The sequence below is a fragment of the Vombatus ursinus genome, unplaced genomic scaffold, assembly GCF_900497805.2.
Source record: "Vombatus ursinus unplaced genomic scaffold, bare-nosed wombat genome assembly UNPS02014791.1, whole genome shotgun sequence".
Taxonomy (NCBI): domain Eukaryota; kingdom Metazoa; phylum Chordata; class Mammalia; order Diprotodontia; family Vombatidae; genus Vombatus; species Vombatus ursinus.
In genome coordinates, this window is record NW_020954569.1 from 53,710,371 (window position 1) to 53,731,900 (window position 21,530).

Genomic DNA, 21,530 nt, shown 5'->3' on the forward strand with positions numbered 1-21,530 from the left:
CTACTTCATAAAGGTTACAGGGAAAAGTTAGAATAGCTAAAAACATCTCAGCAGATTCTGGAATGTTCTAATAAACCTTGTCTTTGGCAGAAAAAAAAAGAATATTGAGTCTCTTAGCAAATTGTGGTATGTGATTGTAAGAGGATACTATTGTGCTGTAAGAAATGATGAGCAGTATGGTTTCAGAAAAAAAAACTTGGAACAAACTTACATGAACTGATGCAAAGTGAGTGGAAGCAGGAGAATATTGAATACAGCAACTGCAATATTGCATGATGATCAACTATCAATGACTTAGCTTGCTCTGAGCAATACTCTAATCCAAGACAATTTTGAAGGACTTCTGATGAACAATGCTATCCATCTCTGGAGAAAAAACTGATAGAGTCTGGATGCTGATTGAAGCATACTGTTTAACTTTCTTTTTCCTGTCTGTATTGTCTTTGGCAACATGGCTAATATAGAAATATGTTTTTCGTGATTCACATGTATAATCTATATAAAATTGCCTGCCTTCTTAAGGAGGGAGGAGGTGAAGAAAAGAGAGAGAACTTCAAACTTAAGAATGTAGGGGCTTTTCAATAGCTGTGGAGAAGTAGTTCTTTCATTTCCTTTTAATTTATTTTTTCCATCTCAGATCCAGTATTACATTACTTGTGTATTAACACACACACACACACACACACACACACAGAAAGAGAGAGAGAGAGAGAGAATTCATTAAGTACTCATTATGAGCTAGCCACTGTGCTAAACAGTGAGTAAAATCATGGTTCCTGCCTTCAAGGAGCTTATATTTTAATGGGAAAGACACAACATGCAAATAAATATGTATATACAAGATAAATAGAAGGCATTCTCAAAGGGATGGGGGAGTGGTTAAGGAAGGGGGACTAGAAAAGATTTGCAGAAAGTTGCTTTTGAAATGAATCTTGAAAGAGTCCAAGAAAGTCAAGAGACAAAGGTGAGGGGGCTGGGCATCTCAAGAATAGAGTATAGACAGTTTTGAAAAGGTATGCAGTTGGGAGAAAGTATGGAAGAGCAAAAGGGCCACCATTATTGAATTGTAGCATACATGGAGGGAAGTAAAGTGTAAGAAGACTGGAAAAGTAGCCAGTTTATGGAGGGCTTTGAAAGCTAAAAAAGAGAAATAAGCAAAGTAGTATAATTTAGGGGACAATTTCCCAATCACAGAATGTCTCCTTATAGACATGTCATTTAAAAATACACCATTAATAAATCATCAAAAATCTGAGGAATGAAAGATGGGGAGAAATTCCCATCCTGGATCTAGAGCTCATTAAAGATGAACTGTATATTGGAAGAGAAACGTTGAGAATCTTGAAAAGAAGTCAACATTTCTTCTTATGATGTATGATAGAAAATTAAAGGAAACCTAGAGCTAGTCTGATGTTTACCATATATTTTCAGACAACAGAATTCAAAGGGCTCAGCAAAAGGACAGTAAGCATCTTAGAACCTAAACTTCAAAGGAGAATTCAGCCAGGAGCAACAGAATACCATAAAGAATGAAATACTGAAGATACAAAGAAACCATTTCAATGGGAAAAAAGGATAGTTATTTAAAGAGACCACTATGGAAACAGACACCTCATCAATCAATTCAGATTAAAAAAACAAAAGCAAACAAACAAAACAAACAAAACAAAACAAACAAAAAAAAAAAAGAAGATAGGTAAAGAAGAAGGAAGTCCAAACAGTAATGAATATGAATACAAAAGTGTAAAATTTAGCTATGCAATGAAAAAGCTCATAATAACCTTTAGCTCTTGAGGAAAGTTAAGGATGACATTTTTTTAAATTTTCTTTTCCTTTCTTTTTTGAACTATATTAGAAAAGTAGAGGCATAAATAGTATCCTGATTTTTGAAAGTGGGGAGAGAATGCAGCTTGCAATATAGGCTATAGGCTAGTATGTTTGATTTCTATTCCTGGCAGAACTCAGAAATAAAAGATTGACCTCTAAAAGAGAAAATGTTTGCAAAGGGCCAATATGGAGGGAGTTTAAAAAAAAAAGTAATTCTGGAATAAACTCATTTCATTTTTGCATAGGGTTTATAGACTTGCAGAACAGGGGAATATTGCTGATAGAGCTAATCTCACAATTCTAGTATTGTTAGTGATTATCTAAAATTCAGAATATTCTAAAACATTAAAGAAAAAATGTTTCCAGGCTTCCAGAAAGCAAAAGAACAAATGGCATATAGAAATTTCTTGACCAAGCAAGCATCTGATAAGCATCTACTTTCTACCAGGTTTCGTCCTAGAGGCTGGAGATACAACAAAAACTTCAACAATGACAACAACAAAAATGAAACTGCCTTTGCTCTCAACAGGCTTATGTTATATAGCAGAAGTCATTGTGTGTGTGTGTGTGTGTATACATATATACTCATATATGTATTATGGATATACATATACACATATGTGCATATACAACATAAATACAAAATAAATACAAGGCAGTTAAATGCAAAGTATTAGGGAGGTAGGGATCAGAGAAGGCTTTTTGTAGAAGGTGCTTCTTGAAAAGAATCTCATATTATCATAAGACCAATAAAGAATTGTATAAAAGAGCAAGAGTGGTTGATGTCTTACTAGAACTTTATGGCAAGAAATGTTTTCTGGGACCATGAAAAAAAAAGAGATGATTAACAATAGGTATATCATCTGACATTTTGAACAGATGCCCAAGAGCCACAGGTGGCTACCTGAGAGACTATCAAGCTGTTTTGATTTTTTGATTTTTCAGATAGGAATGAAAAATTTAATCAAAGCATTGTCAGTTCTGGTATTTAGTAGATCTCTACTCTCATTTTTTCAGACAACCACAAGATTGAATGAATTAGAGTCAGAAGAATAGTTTAAATTCCATGTTTGCTACATATTGATTCTGTGATCTTAGCAAAGTCAATTCAGCTCTCTGGGGATCAGTTTCTTCCTCTATAGAAATGAATAGGTTAGACTAAATGAGATCAAGATAATTAGTATTTTCAGCTGGATGAAAAAAAATGAATGAATGATTGAATGATATGATCTTGGTATGGTTTTTCTGAAAAGACTTAATAAGAATATTTATAATAGAAATAAAATCATAATAAATATTCTTTTGTTTCTACTAGGTTATCTATACAAAATAGCATTCTTCCCCTGATAGAATCACTGAGGAAGGCATGATTATTCCCCACGACACTGACCTTGATGGTTAAGTATCTCCTTATGACATCTCTAATTTATTTTTAATAATTATGGATTTAACATAAACACATACACACAAGCATTTTGTAATTATGAATGAAGAGCAGACTCATGTATCATTTCCCCTTTACATGCAAGGAAATGAGGTTATGGTGCCATTTCAATTGAATAAATAAGGAAGTAGAAAGGTTTTATGAACTGCCAAAAGGAAATGAGGAAAAAGCTCAACTTTTCTATGATGTTGCTGTGTCAGGAGGATGTGGTATAAAGTCAGAAGACTCATTTTCAAATGCCAGCTCTGTCATTTACCAGAAGCCTGACCTTGGCCAAGACATTTATCTTCATAAACCTCTGTTTCCTTCCATATAAAATGGGGCAAATAATACTTTTCAGCTACCTCACAGGTCTATTTTAAGGATCAAATGCCATAATACATGTAAGGTATTCTGCAAAACTTAAAGTACCCTATAAAAACAGCTATCATTATTCCTACTCTATTTCATATACCAGTGAAGTAAAATGTGTTTTGACAATCTAATTTGTCTGCTCACTGTCAATAGCCAAACCGAGCCATTCATACCAAAAATAAAATAAAGTAAATGCTTCAATATAGGCATCAATATATTCCTTGAATCAAGTGAAAAATTGCTGAATCTCTAGTTTGTGCCAGGGAGGATGTGGCCACAGGGTGGAGAGGGAAAAAAGAAAAGATGAATATAACTGGATATGATGAGGGAACCCATATCTTCCACTGGATAGCCAAGTTTACAAGGATAGGGAATTGATTAGATCAGGTAAATGTAGCTACTGAGTGTGAACTACTCCTCACCCTATTGGTGTTATAAGCAATGCAATGTGTAGAAAATAACTTGAAAGGATATGTGGCATAACAGTTAGAATTAAAGAACATGTTGGCAAAGACACGAATAATATTCTTAGCTCTGAAACCTTCTGTACAACTTTGGACAAGTAATTTAACTTCTCAGTTTCAATCCCCATTAAATGGAGGGTAATAATCTTTCTTTGTTAACAAAGTGCTTGGAAATCATTGTGTGAGAGGTAGTATATTACCAGAAACTATTCTGATTTCTCCCCACATTGTAACCTCTCTGGAAAAGGAGCAGTGCATCATTGCACTGTCCTCCCTCAAATGAGGACATTATGTAAAACGATATGGAAAATACTATGATATTTTGCTGTGAGTAAGTATTTTGAATGCACTTTGAATTGTGAATTGATTTGTAAGTTTGAAATGGCAAACATAAGGAAGTTTTAGGAAGGTATCACAATGAAGCAACAGGCACTATGCTAAAAATGAAGGAGGACAAAATTCAGGTTATGGGAAATTAGCACACAAAATAGGACCATATTTCACAATGGAAAATGGGATTTTAAGAAGAAGTATGAGAGAGATGAGGATAGACCTATTATTTTTATAAAAGAACATGAAGTTCGATGGAGATTTTTTTTTTGTATACATAAAAGGAAGGACCATTTTACTCAGCAAGTAGTAAGCTTAAAGAAATTGTTTCCACCAAAGGTGACACAAACTGAAAATATAAGTGGATTCTGGAATAGCTGAAGGCAATTCATATATTAAATATTTATAATGGATTGTTATAGGAAATTAGGGATGATTGGAACATATCTATATGCTTTTGAGTTTGATATTAGGGAGGACAGCCATGATCTCCCTGTACAATGTATGTTCTTTTGTACCTACATCATAGACAGAATTTGGAGCTGGAGTGACTGCCCATGAATTTTGCTTCTGTAATATTCTTTTATATATTTGCAAGGATATTTAAGAAATGTAAAGGAAAGAAAGAGGTTATGTGAACTGGTAGTATACTTATAAATACTTTAGGACTAGATGAAACCACACAATCTAGAAATTTGTCATTTGATAAGAAAATCTCACATAAGGTTGGGACCTCAAAATAGGCCTAGTTGTCTAAGACATAATCTTTAAAAATTCAAGACATTTTTTTCTAGTGAATAATAGAAATGCTTTAGTGTTTCTCAGCATTCTCTAGAGGCTATATTGGTAAAAGAAGAAACCAATCATAAATCAGCATATCTCCCAACAATACAAAATAGAGTATAGACATGTGTGACCAGTGGCTCACTTACTCCACAAGGACGAAATCCCAACCTAGATCTTTGCTTGTCTTTGAGTAAATATTGGAATGATATGGTCCAAACATTTGCCCAATATCTTTCAATAAGGTAAATCCTTCTGGAAATTATGACTCCAAAACTATTAGAGAGAAATTATTTAAGAGGTTATTTCCTATGAATTTCAAATTTCTAATAAAGGAGTACTCTGGCATTCCATCTTTGACAAAAATAGAAAAATATAATTAAGTTCAAAGTCATGATGTCAAACTTGAATAAAATAAGGGCCACCTAACAGTAAAAAAGGATCCCTTTGGGTGTGTATTGACTTAGAAAACCACATAAGAACATGATCTATATATTTTTACTTATTTTGTTAATACTATCCAATTACATTTTAAACTAATTCAAGCTATGTTCTGTACCATGCAGCCAGTGTTTAATACCTCTGGTGTCAAGCAAAGAATGTTAAACATTTGGCTGTTCTATTATCCCTTTAACCAACTCTATGCCTTCCCAGACAAAAAGAAAAAAAAAAGAAAAAAAAAACACCCCTTCCTGGTTACCACTCTATTTTTTGTATTGTCTTCTTGTATTAAAATTTAAGTCCCAACAGGTCAGAAACTTTTTTTTCCTTTTGGATTTGTTTCCACAACACATAACAAAGTACTTGGCAAATGGTAAGCATGTAATTGTTTTTTATAACTTCATTCATTTTGTTGCAATTATCTACATTTACCTCAAAAAAAAAAAAAAGAGGTCTTGTCAAATGAAACCTAGCCCTTAGAAGAATACATAGAGGTTCATTACTCAGGTTTCTGTTTGATAATATGCCACACTCTTGAGACCATAATCTAAAAGAATAAGGATATATCCCTAGTTGTGTTATTCAACATCTGATGAATTAGTGAAAAAGTGTGTTGTGAATCCCTGGAGGTTAGAATGGGCTGCAAAGATCATGGTAGGCTTCAGGGAAGAGGTGTGTCTCTCTTTTTTTCACCACCTTTTGGAAAAGAAATAGCTGATGCATTTCAAGAAATTACCAGAAGAAAATGAATTTGAATTAATATTCAAATGGTTGTGAAATATTCAAGCTGAGTTACAGTGAGCATCAGTAATTACACCAAAAATGAGTAAATGTTATAATTACAACAGCCGTAAAAATTATCCAACAGTTTCAGAAAGATGCCTCTGCTATGAATATTGATCAGTAGACACGGGGCTTTCTTAAAGGTGCAAGTGCCATTTATGAAGACTTAGATTTTCTGTTATGAGCATATCAAATTTAATCTTCTCAATACTTTGTCCAAATTGTCTGCTCTCCCATGACCCCACAAATGGCTATAAAATAGACATGTGTATTACTACTCACTGAGAAGTTTTTGCTATCTAGTACTAAATGTTCTCTAATGACATAGAACATTTAAGACTTGCAAAGGATGTCAGAAGCTGAATGGTATTGGATCATCATGATAACCCCAGGAATTATGTGCTATAGATATTATTCTCCCCAGATCCCTTATACATATAAGAAAATGGAATCTCTGAGAGTTTGTGAGGCAGGATTTTAACATGATCTTTCCAGATTCCAAGTCCAATTTTTTTTTCTATTATACCATTCTGCTATTAAATCAGGTCCATTCCTACTCTACAGAACTTGCCCCATTCTAAGAAGCACTCCACACCACTCCCTGCTTTAAATAAGTTTTCCCTTGAAAACAAAGTTGAATCATTATCCCATCTCATCCAATCATCCATCCAACATCAGTGTTTCTTCTGAATTAATCATAAGCCTATAAAACACATAACTCAGGAATGTGGAGGATAAAAAGAAACATGGTTGCCAATCTCAAACACCTTACAATCTAGTTGGAAAAATAATGATAAAAAGACAATATTTTAGATAACAATTTTGAAGAACTCATTTTAAATTTAGAAAAACAATAAGTACTTGTGATAAAGTATTTGTGATAAAGACTGTGAATGGAATTCAAGGAAAGGCTTAATGTACCTAGAGTAATTATTGTGTTCATCATAGGGATCACAAGGAAGAATACTTGTATTCAAGTATTCAAGTCCATTGGAGAATTTATGCTGAAGAGAAGCCCTATAATCTAAGAGTAAAGATAATGCCTCAATCAGGTTTTGAAATCTGGGGTTTGTTAAAGGACATTCATCTGAGGGAAAAAAAATCCTTTAATTGTAAAAAGTTTAGGAAATGCTTCACTGAAGACTCACAATTTCATGTTCATCTGACAATCCATTCAGTGGGAAGGAGGGGTAATTCTATAAATGTGATCTTCATGAGGAAAGGTCATATTGGGTTCTTAATCTTGAAACTCATGAGAGCTCATCTATGAAATAAATGTCATTGAATGGCTAGGTGACATAAATTGCTTATATGAATACCATCTCTCTTGTAATAAAACTCCTCTCTCCATGTTGCCTTTTTTTGTTCTGAAAGCTAAAGTAATTGATTAAATAATTTGTAGAACCAATGAGCATGATCAAATCTCTTTGTTGTATCTGATCTGAGTCCTGTGTCATTTAAGATGGCATGAATTAACTATTTGATTATTGAGCTAAAAATTCCAATTTCTTTTAATTTCTGAGTATTTGAACAAATTATCTTTACCTGCATGAACACACACACACACACACATTTCTCTGGATGCTGACCTAGGGCCTAGGTTGTAGATACATTATTGTACTGAAAAATCAATTCCACCATCTGTTAAAAATAAATATATCCTTTAAATAAGGAGAGATCAACCACATAACAATAGCAAACAAAGAATTAAAGAGGAAACTATGAGTTTTACCTGATGTATTACATAAAGATGTAGAAGAAAAGAAGCAAGAGAAAAAAATGAAATAAATATTCTGGAATAAAGAATTATAAGGAAAATAAATAACTTAGAAGAGAAAATGAATTCCCTTAAAACTCGACTCAACCAATAAGAAAACGATCACTCAATAAGTCAGCAAGAAACATTAGAACAAAATGTAAAGATTGGGGGAAAAGGTAGAAAATCTACAATATCTGATATGAAAAACAACTTTATTGTAAAACAAGATAAGGTGAGGCAATTTAAAAGTCATTGAATTCTCTATAAACCATAATTTAAAGAAAAAACATCTGGACATAATAGTTCAAGAAATCAAAAATGAAAACTTATTTTATCATCAGAACCAGATGGAAAAATGAAGCTAAAAAGAATCTTACAATCACTTCCTGAAAGAAAAAACAAAAGGAAAAATCCCTGCAATAATATAAATCCAGAGCTCCCACATTAAAGAAAAAATAAAAAGCATCCATAAAGAAGAATTACAAATACCAAGGAATCATACTTATGATTACAATAAACTTGGCAGTTTGTGTTATAAACAAGAGGAAATTTTGGAATAAAATTCTTGAAAAGGCAAAAGCTATAGGCTTACACAAAATGATAGCTTAATCTATTGAGCTGAAGATAAACCTAAAGGGGAAAAATGGATCTTTAATCTTTAATGAAATGGAAGATGTTCAAGAATTTTATTTTTTTTTTTATGAAATGACTAGGACTGAATAGAAACTTTACAATGCAAACACAAGGGTGAAGAGAAACCTAGAAGTGTGAATGTATTTGAGTAATATGAAGGGGTTTTAAGATAATACAGTGAGAACTTCATTGTCTTCAAAATGAATTGAGGGGATTAAATTGGTGAAATGGGAAGTGGGGATAAATTAGTTCAGTTCTGGAGGTTTTAAGATGTAAATGAGAAGGAAAGGTGAAGGGACTACTTTAGTATTATATGGACGAATAAAAGGGTGGGGTGCACTGTTTCTAATAATTGAGATAGATGAGAAAACTATACAACCATGGAGAAAGGGATGGTGAAAGAGGGCTTAAAATAAATTTTATTCTTATATAAAACTGACAAAGGAAAGATAAATCTTCTCTTGCATACACTCAGAGAAATACACACATTTTGGAAATACATGGACCTTAACAGAGAAAGAAGCAGAGATATAGAGGCAATGAATGAAAAGGAGAATTATGCTGGGAAGGAAAACAATTTGCTGTTCTTGAAAAAGGCATTAAAAAAAAGAAGAAGAAAGAAAAGAACTAGAATATGAGGGGATTATCAGTTGGGAAATACCTAAATAAATGTAGCATATGAATAGAATGGAATATTTTTCACTTTAAGAAATTACTAAAAATATTATATTTTTCCTATAATGCTTCCTTTTTTAATCATATTTTTATTTTCCTTCATTACATGCCAACTTTCAGCATATATTTTTCCAAGATTTTGAGTTTCAAATTTTTCTTCCTCCCCTCCTCTCTTCTGAAAATAGTAGGCAGTTTGATATAGTTTATACATGTGCTATCTTGAAAAAAATATTTCCATATTAGTCACAATTGTGAAAGAAGAAACAGATAAAAAGGGAAAAAAAAAGAAAGAATAAAGTAAAAAAATGCTACAATCTGCATTTAGAATCTATCAGGTCTTTATCTGCATGTGGATAGCATTTTCCTTCATGAATCATTTTTACTTGTCTTGGATCATTATGTTGCTGAGAAGACCTGAGTCATTCTTAATTGATCATCACATGATGTTACTGATACTGTACATAATGTTCTCCTGGGTCTGCTCATTTCACTTTGCATCAGTTTGCACCAGTCTTTCCAGGTTTTTCTGAAATCTGCCTGTTCATCATTTCTTATTGAAGAATAGCATTCCATTACCTTCATATACATACATTCATTACATTCAAAGCTTGTTCAGCCATTCCCCAATTGATGGGCATTACCTCAATTTTCAATATTTTGCCACCACATATAGGACTGCTATAAATATTTTTGGATATGTGGCTCCTTTTCCCTTTTTAATGATCTTTTGGATACAGATCTACTAATTCTATTGCTGGATCAAAAGGTATGCATGATTTTATAGCCCTTTGGGTATAGTTCCAAATTGTTCTCCAGAATGGTTGGATTGAGCCAAGATGTTGGAGTAAGAAGTAAGTTGCTCTTACTGTCCCTTATTAACTTCTGAAAGCCCAGAAAATATTGTCCCAGGCAAAACCTTGGAAGAGCTGAACCAGAAGAAAGATCAGGTGCAGCAGTCCAGTAGCGCAGGTAGTTTGAGGGATTAATGGGAAAAGCCCCTCTTGCCCTAAAGAAAGGGGAGCAGTACAGAATGAGAGGTGTACCAGCAAGCTAGTGAAAAGTCTCACCTCAGTATACCAGAAGGAGATCCTGAAACCCAGGTGGAGGAACAGACAAACACTAACCCCAGGACCCCTGAGTGCCTCAGTACAGGCAGGGGAACCAGTGGAAACTGGCTCAGAAAATCACCACATGCCTCAGTGTTCTACACCAGTCAAGTCTCCCAGTGCCTCAGCAAAACTCTGGGAAGTGCTCCAAGAGGAAAAGCTCCAGGTGGAGAAATATCCTGCAGCAGTGAAACATCCATCTGAAAGGAGCCAAAGAAAGTGAAAGGAGGGAAAGAAAATGCCTGGATGATCAGGCAACCTCCAGGGGTCAGACTAGCCAATCCTACCCCAGAGTTTCAGTGTTGCTGATTCTAGCCCAACACCAGGTAACCTGCCAGAACTCCAACGGCTAAGAGTCCAACACACAAAACCAGGGACCATGCCCTGGGCTCCCAGTACAAGAAGCTTGGGTCAGTGCCCCTTGTTTCCCAGCAAGAGAGCTCAATTTCTTTTAAAGGCCAGGAAATAAGCAAACACCATGAGCAAAAAGAAATGTACCCTAGATTCTTATCATGGGGACAGTGAAGATCAAGGCACAAATTCTGAAGAGGACAACACTGTCAATAAATTCATATCTGGAACCTCAAAAGGGAATATGAACTGGTCTGAAGCCCAGAAAGCCTTCTTGGAAGAGATTAATAAGGTTTTTAAAAGTCAAATAAGAGAGGTAGAAGAAAAATTGGGGGAAAAAATGAGAGGTATGCAAGAGAGAGTCAATAGCTTAGAAAAGGAAGGACAAAAATTAACTGTAGAAAACAAGTCCTTAAAAAATACAATTGGTCAAATCAGAAAAAAAAAAGTACAATGAAGAAAACAGCTCCTTATAAAGCAGAATTGGCCAAACAGAAAAGGAGATACAAAAACTCACTGAGGAGAAGAACTCCTTCAAAAATAAAATGGGCCAAATGGAAAAGGACATGCAAAATCTAATAGAATAAAACAATTTGTTAAAAATTAGAATTGGGTAAATGGAAAGTAATGACTCTATGAGAGAGTGAAAATCAGTCAAACAGAAACAAAAGACTGAAAAAAATCAATGAAAACATGAAATACCTCATTAGTAAAACAACTGACCTGGAAAATAGATCCAGGAGAGACAATTAAAAATATATATATATATATTGGTCTACTTGAAAATCATGATGAAAAAAAAAGCCTGAACAGTATCTTTCAGGAAATCATCAAGGAAAACTGCCCTCATGTCCTAGAACCAGAAGGTAAAATAGCAATAGAAAGAATCCACTGATCACCTCATGAAAGAGATTGAAAGCGCCAAGGAATATGGTAACCAAATTCCAAAATTACCAGGTCAAAGAGAAATACTGCAAGCAGCCAGAAAGAAACAATCTAGATATCATGGAACCACAATCAGGATTACATAGGACCTTGCAATTTCTTTTCTTTGTTTTTTTAAACATGGGTTTTTAAAAGGTTGGGTTACAAATTTTCTCCCTTCCTCCCTCCTCACCCACCCTCATTGAAAAAGCAAGCATCTCCATACAGGTTAAAATGTGTAGTCATGCAAAACACTTCCATAGTAATACATTTCCCCTCATCCTATCCTACCCCCAATTTCTTCTATTCTCTCTTTTGACCCTGTCCCTCCTTTGTTTTTGATTATCCCCAACCGCCATCTGCCCTCCCCTCTATCAACCCTCTGCTCTCTTGTGCCTTTCCCCCCATATTTTCCTGTAGGGTAAGATAGATTTCCATACCCCATTGTGTATGTTATTCCCTCCTTAAGCCAAATTCTATGAGAATAAGACTCACTCATTCCCTCTCACCTTTCTGCATTTCCCCTCCACTGTAAAAGCCTTTTCTTGTCTATTTCATGTGAGATATTTTACCTCATTCTCCTACCCCCTTTCCCCTTCTCCCAGTATAATGCTCTGTCACCCCTTAATTTTGTTTTCCAGATATCACCCCTTCATCTTCAAATTAACCCTGTGCCCTCTATCTATACATACATATAATTTTTCCCCTCCTACTACCCTAATGCTGACAAAGGACTCATGAGTCACAAATATCATCTTTCCCTGCAGGAATGTAAACAGTTCAACCTTATTAAGTCTCTTATGATTTCTATTTCCTGTTACCTCTTCCATGTTTCACTTGAGTCTTGTATTTGAAAATCAAATTTTCTATTCAACTCTGGTGTTTTCATCAAGAATGCTTGAAAGTCCCCTATTTCATTGAATGGCAATTTTTTATCCTGAAGGATTATACTCAGTTTTTCTGGGTAGGTGATTCTAGGTTGTAGTCCTATCTCCTTTGCCCTCTGGAATATCATACTCCATGCCCTCCAGACCCTTAATGTAGAAACTGCTAAATCTTGTGTTATCCTGATTGTGTTTCCACAGTACTTGAATTGTTTCCTTCTGCCTGCTTGCAATATCCTCTCCTTGACCTGGAAATTCTGGAATTTGGCTACAACATTTCTAGGAGTTTTCCTTTGGGGATCTCTTTTAGGAGGTAATCGATGGATTCTTCCAATTTCTATTTTGCTTTCTGGTTCTAAAATATCAGGGCAGTTTTCCTTGATAATTTCTTGAAAGATGATGTCTAGGCTCTGTTTTTGACCATGGCTTTCAGATAGTCCAATAATTTTTAAGTTCTCTCTCCTGGATCTATTTTCCAGGTGAGTTGTTTTTCCAATGCGATATTTCATGTTCTCTTCTATTTTTTATTCCTTTGGATTAGAGCTACAGTGCCTTGATTTCTCAAATTGTCACTAGGTTCCAATTTCTCCATTCTAATTTTTAAGGAAGTATTTTCTTCAGTAAGCTTTTGGACTTCCTTTTCCATTGGACCAATTTTGCTTTTTAGGGCATTCTTCTCTTCATTGTCTTTTTGGACCTCTTTTGCCATTTGGGATAGGCTATTTTTTAAGATGCTATTTTCTTCAGTAGTTTTTGGGATCTCCTTCAGCATCACTCTCAGTTTTTCCTCTACTTCTCTTACTTGCTTCTTAAAATCCTATTTGAGCTCTTCCATGGCCTGGGACCAATTCATATTTTTCTTGCAGGCTTTGGATGTAGGAGCTTTGGTTTTGTTGTCTTCTGGTTGTATGTTTTGATCTTTTTCACCAAAGTAAGATAATATAGTCTGACTCTTTTTGCACTGCTTGCTCATGATCTCAGCCAATTACTTGAGTTATAAACTCTTTGTTAAGGTAAGAATCTGTTTCCAGTATGGAGAATATACTGTCCCAAGCTTCAGGGGTTTTGTGCAGCTGTTTTCAGAGGTCTAGGGACCCGTAAATTTTCAGTTCTTCCAAGGTGCTATGATTAAGGGAGAGGTGTTTATTCCTTTCATGGCCTTTCCTGGTTTATTCCTTGCTCTGGCCTATGAGCACTCTTTTCTCTCTTGCAACTGTGAGGAGGGTTTCCTCTCTATAGCCACTACAAGCTCCGCCATGCCAGCACTCCTCCTCAACCCAAGACTGCCACCCAGAACTGTGACCCAGCAAGAGAATCCTGCACTAGCAGAGAGATCTCTGCAATCCCCCTCTGATCAGCCACTTGATTCCCCTTCTGTCTGTGGGCCAGAAGCTTAGGAGGTAGCCGCCTTCCTGGTGCCAGAACTAGGCTGGAGCTGAGACCACCTTGTTTCTCTCACCACAGACATAGACTTTTCCCATTGACCTTCTAAGGTGTCTTTGCCATTAGTGGGTTGAGAGTTCAGGAAACTGCCACAGCTGCCTGTGATTCAATCCTCTGAGGCCTGCTTCAGGTTCTCTGTGGCCTGTGTGCCCACGCAGAACTGTGCTCCTCTCCCCATCTGGCGCTATATATCTTTTTGATCAACCATCCAGACTGTCTTTAGCTGGAAATTTGTTTCACTCTGTCTTTTTGTGGGTTCTGCTGCTTTAGAATTTGTGTAGAGCCATTTTTATAGGTATTTGGAGGGATGTGGGAGAGAGCTAAAGCAAGTCATTGCTTTTACTCCACCCCCTGCAGTTTCTACATTAAAAGATCATAGGGCATGGAATACCATATTCTATAAGGCAAAGGATCTTGGATTACAGCCAAGGATCAACTACCCAGCAAAAATGAGAATAATCTTTCAGAGAAGATGGACATTCATTGAAATAGGGGACTCCCAAACCTTCCTGCTAAAAAGACCAGAGCTCAACAGAAAATTTGATATTCAAATACGAGACTCTAGAGAGATATAAAAAGGTAAATGAGACAGAAAAAAACAACAATATGTTACTAATAAGGGCAAACTGTTTATATCCCTATAGGGGAAGACGACCCTTGTAACTATTGAGAACTATATTATTATTACACATAGAGGGGGTGAGTGTAAGTTGACTTTGATGTAATGATAAAAAAAATCTAATCAAGTGTTTTGAATGGATCTAAGTAAGTGGATTAATCTGATCTAACTAAGAATATGTACTGAGAGATAAGGAAAGGAGGAGGCTGACAAGAGTAAATTACATTACAGGAAAAGGCACAAAAACCTATTAGAGCAGAGGAAAAGAAGGGAGGGAGATGAGCGTTGTTTGAACCTTACTCTCATCAGATTTTGCTCAAGGAGGGAATAATATAATCAATTAGGTATAGAAATCTAACTTGCCCTAGGGAAGGGAGATAGAAAGTAGTAAGGGTAAAGAGGAAGAAAAGGGGGGGGGGATGAATAGAAGGGAGGCAGGACTGAGAGAGGTGGTGGTAAAAAGTAAAACACTAGGGAGGAAGGAAAGGGAGGAGGGGAGAAAGAAAAGCATAAATAGGGAAGAAATAAGATGGAGAGAAAGACACAGGTAGTAATCATAACTATGAATGTGAAAGGGATGAACTCTTCCACAAAATAGAAGCAGATAGTAGAATGGATTAAAAACCATAATGCTACAATATGTTGCTTACAGGAAACACATTTGAAACAGATGGACACACATAGGGTAAAGGTAAAAGGCTAGAGTAGAATATATTATGCTTCAGCTGAAGTAAAAAAAAAATTAGGGGTAGCAATCCTGATCTCAGACAAAGCAAAAGCAAAAATAGATCTTATCAAAAGAGAAAAGGAAGGAAACCACATACTGCTAAAAGGCACCATAGACAATGAAGTAACATAATTACTAAACATATACGCACTATATATGCAATAAAAATTATATATAATAAAGGACTACAGAAAGATAGACTAAAAATAATTGGAAACTAAATAATCTTAACCTAAAAAATTAATGGGGCAAACAACAAATCATAGAAACAATCAATAACTTCATTCAAGAGAATGACAATAATGAGAAAACATACCAAAACATATGGGATGCAGCAAAAACAGTTCTAAGGGGAAGTTTTATATCTCTAAATGCTCACATAAATAAAATAGAAAAAAAAGATCAAAGATTTGGGCTTACAACTAAAAAAAACACTAGAAAAAGAACAAATTAAAAGTTCTCAATTAAACACCAAATTATAAATACTGAAAACCAAAAGAGAAATTAATAAACTGGAAATTAAGAAAACTATTGAGCTAATAAATAAAACTAAGAGATAGTTTTATGAAAAAAACAATAAAATAGATAAACCTTTGGTTAATTTAATTTAAAAAAAAGGAAAGAAGAAAACCAAATTACGAGTATCGAAAATGAAAAGGGTGAATCCACTACCCAAGAAGAGTAAATTAAAATAATAATTAGAAACTATTTTGCCCAATTGTATGCCAATAAATTTGAAAATCTTAGTGAAATGGATGAATATTTACAAAAATATAAATTGCCCAGATTAATAGAAGAAGAAGTAAAATACTTAAATAACCCCTCTCAGAAAAAGAAATTGAACAAACCATTGATGAATTCCCTAGGGAATAAATTTCCAAGGCCAGATGGATTTACAAGCAAATTCTATCAAGTATTTAAAGAACAAATAATTTTAATACTATATACACTATTTGGGAAAATAGATGAAGAAGGAGTCTTACCAAATTCTTTTTATGATACAAATATGGTGCTGATAGCTAAACTGAGAAGAGTCAAAACAGAGAAAGAAAATTATATACCAATTTCCCTAATGAATGTAGATGCAAAAATTTTAAATAAAACATTAGCAAATAGATTACAGCATCTTATCACAAGAACAATACACTATGACCAGGTAAGATTTATACCAGGAATGCAGGGCTAGTTCAATATTAGGAAAACCATCACCATAATTGATCATATCCACAACACAACTAACAGAAATGATGTGATCATCTCAATAGATGCAGAAAAGCTTTTTGACAAAATACAACACCCATTCCTACTAAAAATACTAGAGAGCATAGGAATAATGGAGTCTTCCTTAAAATAATAAGTAGCATCTACCTAAAACCTTTAACAAGCATCATATGTAATGGGGACAAGCTAGAAGCATTTCTAATAATATCGAGGGTAAAACAAGGATGTCTATTATCGCCACTGTTGTTCAATATTGTACTGGAAACGTTAGCTTTAGCAATAAAAGAAAAAGAAATTGAAGGTATTAGAATAAACAAATAAAAAACAAAGCTATCACTCTTTGCAGATGATATGAAGATATACTTAGAGAATCCAAGAGAATCAATTAAAAAACTACTGGAAATAATAAACAACTTTAGCAAAGTTGCAGACTATAAAATAAACTCACATAAATCATCAGGATTTCTATATATTATCAACAAAGCCCAACAGCAAGAGAGAGAAAGAGATATTCCATTTACACTTACTATAGACATTATAAAATATTTAGGAGTCTACCTACCAAAACAAACACAGGAACTATATGAACACAATTACAAAACACTTTTCACACAAATAAGGTCAGATCTAAATAATTGGAAAAACATCAGTTGCTCATGGGTAGGCAGAGCTAATACAATAAAAATGACAATTCTACCTAAGCTAATTTACTTATTCAATGTCATGCCAATAAAACTACCAAAATTATTTTATGGGGCTAAAAAAATAATAACTAGATTCACTTGAAATTACAAAAGTTCCAGAATATCAAGAGAACTAATGAAAAGAAATGCAAGGCAAGTTGGTGTAGCCATTCCTGATCTTAAATTGTATCATAAAGCAACAATCATCAAAACTGCTTGGTACTGGCTAAAAAATAGAATGGTCGATCAGTGGAATAGGTTAAGTATGCAAGACACGGTAGTCAATGACTATAGTAATGTATTATTTCATAAACCCAAAGACCCAAGCTTCTGGAATAAGAACTCACTCTTTGACAAAAACTGCTGGGAATACTGGAAAAGAGTGTGGCAGAAACTAGGCATAGATCAAAATTTCACACCATATATCAAAATAAAGTCAAAATGGGTTCATGATTTAGATATAAAGACTGATACTGTAAGCAAACTGAGAGAGCAAGGAATAGTTTACCTATCAGATTTATGGAGAACAGAAGAATTCATGACCAAACAGGAGATAGAGAACATTACAAAAATCAAAATGGCTAACTTTGATTCATTAAATTGAAGTTTTTGCACAAACAAAGCCAATGCAACCAAGATTACAAGGAAAGTAGAAAATTGGGAAAGAATTTTTACAACCAGTTTCTCTGATAAGGGCCTCATTTCTAAAATATATAGAGAATTAAGTCAATTTTTTTAAGAATACAAGTTATTCCCCAATTGATAAATGGTCAAAGGATATAAACACATAGTTCTCAGATGAAGAAATTAAAGACATCTATAGTCATATGAAAAAATGCTCTAAATCACTATTGATTAGAGAAATGCAATTCAAAACAAGTCTGAGGTACCACATCACACCTATCAGATTGGCTAACATGACAAAACAGGAAAATGATAAATGTTGGAGAAGATGTGGGAAAATTGGAACACTAATGCATTGTTTGCGGAGTTGTGAAATGATCCAACCATTTTGGAGAGCAATTTGGAACTATGCCCAAAGGGCTATAAAAATGTGCATACCCTTTGACCCAGCAATAGCACTTCTATGGCTATATAACAGAGAGATCATGCAAATGGGAAAAGGACCCTCATGTACAAAAAATATTTATAGCAGCTCTTTTTGTTGGGATGAAAAATTGGAAATTGAGAGGATGCCCATCAATTGGGGAATGGTTGAGAAAGTTGTGGTATATGAATGTAATGAAATATTATAGTGCTATAAGAAATGATGAGCAAGCAAACTTCAGAGAAAGCTAAAAAGACTTGTATGGACTGATGCTGAGTGAAGTGAGTAGAATCAGCAGAATGTTGTACACAGTAACAGCCATGTTGTGTGATGACTAATATTGACAGACTTAGCCCTTCTCAGCAATGCAAGAATCTAAGACATCTCCAAAGATCTCATGATGGAGAATGCTATCCACATTCAAAGAAAGAACTATGGAATTTGAATGCAGATCAAAGCATACTATTTGCTATTTTTTTCCTTCTGTTTTGTTTTGTTTTCTCTTTCTTGTGGCTCCTCTTATTGGTTCTAATTTTTCCTTACAATGTCACTAATTTAAAAATACATTTAATCAGAATTTATATGCATAGTTTATATCACCTTGTGCATCATCTTGGGGAGGGAGGCAGGGAGGAGGAGAAAGATTTAAAACTCAAAAGCTTATGGAAGTGATTGTTGATAAATCAAAGTAAATTAATTTTAAAAAAAAGATCTGAAAATAAAGAATGGTTGGATCAGTTCACAACTCCACCAACAATGAGTTAGAGTCCCAATTTTCACCCATCTTCTCTGGCATTTATTATTTTCCTTTTCTGTCATATTAGCTAATCTGATAGGTGTGAGGTGGTACCACAGAGCTGTTTTAATTTGTATTTATGTAATCAAAAGTGATTTATAGCACTTCTTCATGTGTCTATAGATAGCTTTGTTTTCTTCATCTGAAAACTACCTGTTCATTTCCTTTGACCATTTATCAATTGGGAAATGGTTTATTACCCAATTCTATTCTTGTAAATTTGACTTGGTTCTCTATATATTTGAGAAATGAGGACTTTATCAAAGACACTTGCTGTAAAGACTGTTTCCCATCTTTCTGTGTTTCTTCTAATCTTGGTTAGATTAGTTTTGTTTTTACAAAAGCTTTTTGATGTAACATAATCAAAATTATCTATTTTACATTTTTAATGCTCTCTTTCTCTCCTATTTGGTCATGAATTCTCCACATAAATCTGACAGGTAGCTTATTTCTTGTTCTCTCTCTCTCTCTCTCTCTCTCTCTCTCTCTCTCTCTCTCTCTCTCTCTCTGTCTTTTGGATAGGCAATAGGGCTAAGTGACTTGCCTAGTGTCACACAGCTAGTAGGTGTCAAGTGTCTTAGGCTGAATTTGAACTCAGGTCTTCCTGACTCCAGGGCCAGTCCTCTATCCACTGTGTCACCTAGCTGCTTGTTCTTTTAATTTGCTTATGGTGTCATCTTTTATGTCTAAATCATGCCAAAGGTCTATCATATTTAACTTTTCTAATATTTTGTTTACCTCCTTAGTTTCTTTCTTTTTTTTCTTTTCAGTATTCTTTTGAATATTTTTTAAATATTTGTGAGTATTCTTTGAGTATTTTTGAGTATTCTTCTTTTGTGTTATTCTTTTCCTAGAAATACTAATTCATTAAAACAACATAACATAATGTTAAGAGCATGGGATCTGGGAAAAGATGACCCATACTTGAATATGGACTCTACTACTAACTACCTGAATAACAAATACATTATTCCACTTCTCTGATCTTCAGTCCCCATCATCCCACCACTACATTTTTAAAATTCAGTAGTTTGACAAATTAATAACAGTAATAACCTATAATTAAATTAATTTCTTCATCCTTCCCATTTTTTGCCTCTAATATACATCATGATGGCCATTTCATGGACTACTGCCACAAATATTTTCTCTTTGTTCTTTCAATCTTCCATGGACAAGATGACATTTCTAAAAACAAAGCAAACAAGAAAGAAGTACACTGACCTTCACTCCTTGGAGCATATAAACTTTGATTTCTTGTTTGGTCTTTTCATGCTATAGGGGCATGATTATCTTTCTGAAGTTCTTTAACTTCATTAATTTACATATTAAATACCCCACTCATGTGTAGTTTATTCAGGGTAAATTATTCAAATTCCTCCTTCTATTTAAAAATCATCTTTTTGCATTGATGGTTCTGCTTATTCTTGCAGGATGTAACTTCGAACAAAAACCAATTTCTTCTTCTTTTAAGAACATTGTTTTCCAGTCAGTCCTCTCATTTATCATTGTTGATGAATAGTCAGGCAACTGGGCACCACAGTGGATAGAGTGTCAGGCCTGAAGTCAGGAAGATTTATCTTCCTGAGTTCAAATCTGGTCTCAAACACTTACTTACTATGTGACCCTACGCAAGTCACTTAACTCTATTTGCTTCAGTTCCTCATTTGTACAATGAGCCCGAGAAGGAAGTAGCCAACCACTCCAGTACCTTTGCCTAGAAACCCTCAAATAGGGTCACAGAGAGTCAGACACACTTGAAACAAGTGAACAATAATAAAAGTCTGGCAAAAGTAATATTGTTGTAAAGGATACCTTCCTGGCTGATACCAATACAGAAGGTGTTTAATGTTGAAGTTTTTCTTTTTAGAAAGTGAATTATATTGTGAATTTTTTTGAGGGTTCCTTTCTACTGGTGTCCCATGTATGCTATTATTTGTTCTTCTCTTTCTTCTAGTAATTCTGGTTGATTTTTTGTTGTTGTTGTTGTTGTTCTGGTTGTTTGGTGGGGGTATGATTTATTATAGTGTAGTATTAGGACTATTTGCTTTGTGATGTTTCTTGAGGGCAACCAATAATTTTCAGATACTGTCTCAATGTACTTCCTTCAAAATGAATGTGGTTTTCATTTTGTTTGGTTTTTGTTTTGGATGTAGTGACATCAGAATTTTTTGACTCTTTTGTCTTTTTATTTTTATGAAATATTACTGGTTGCATTACTGAATTTTTATATTC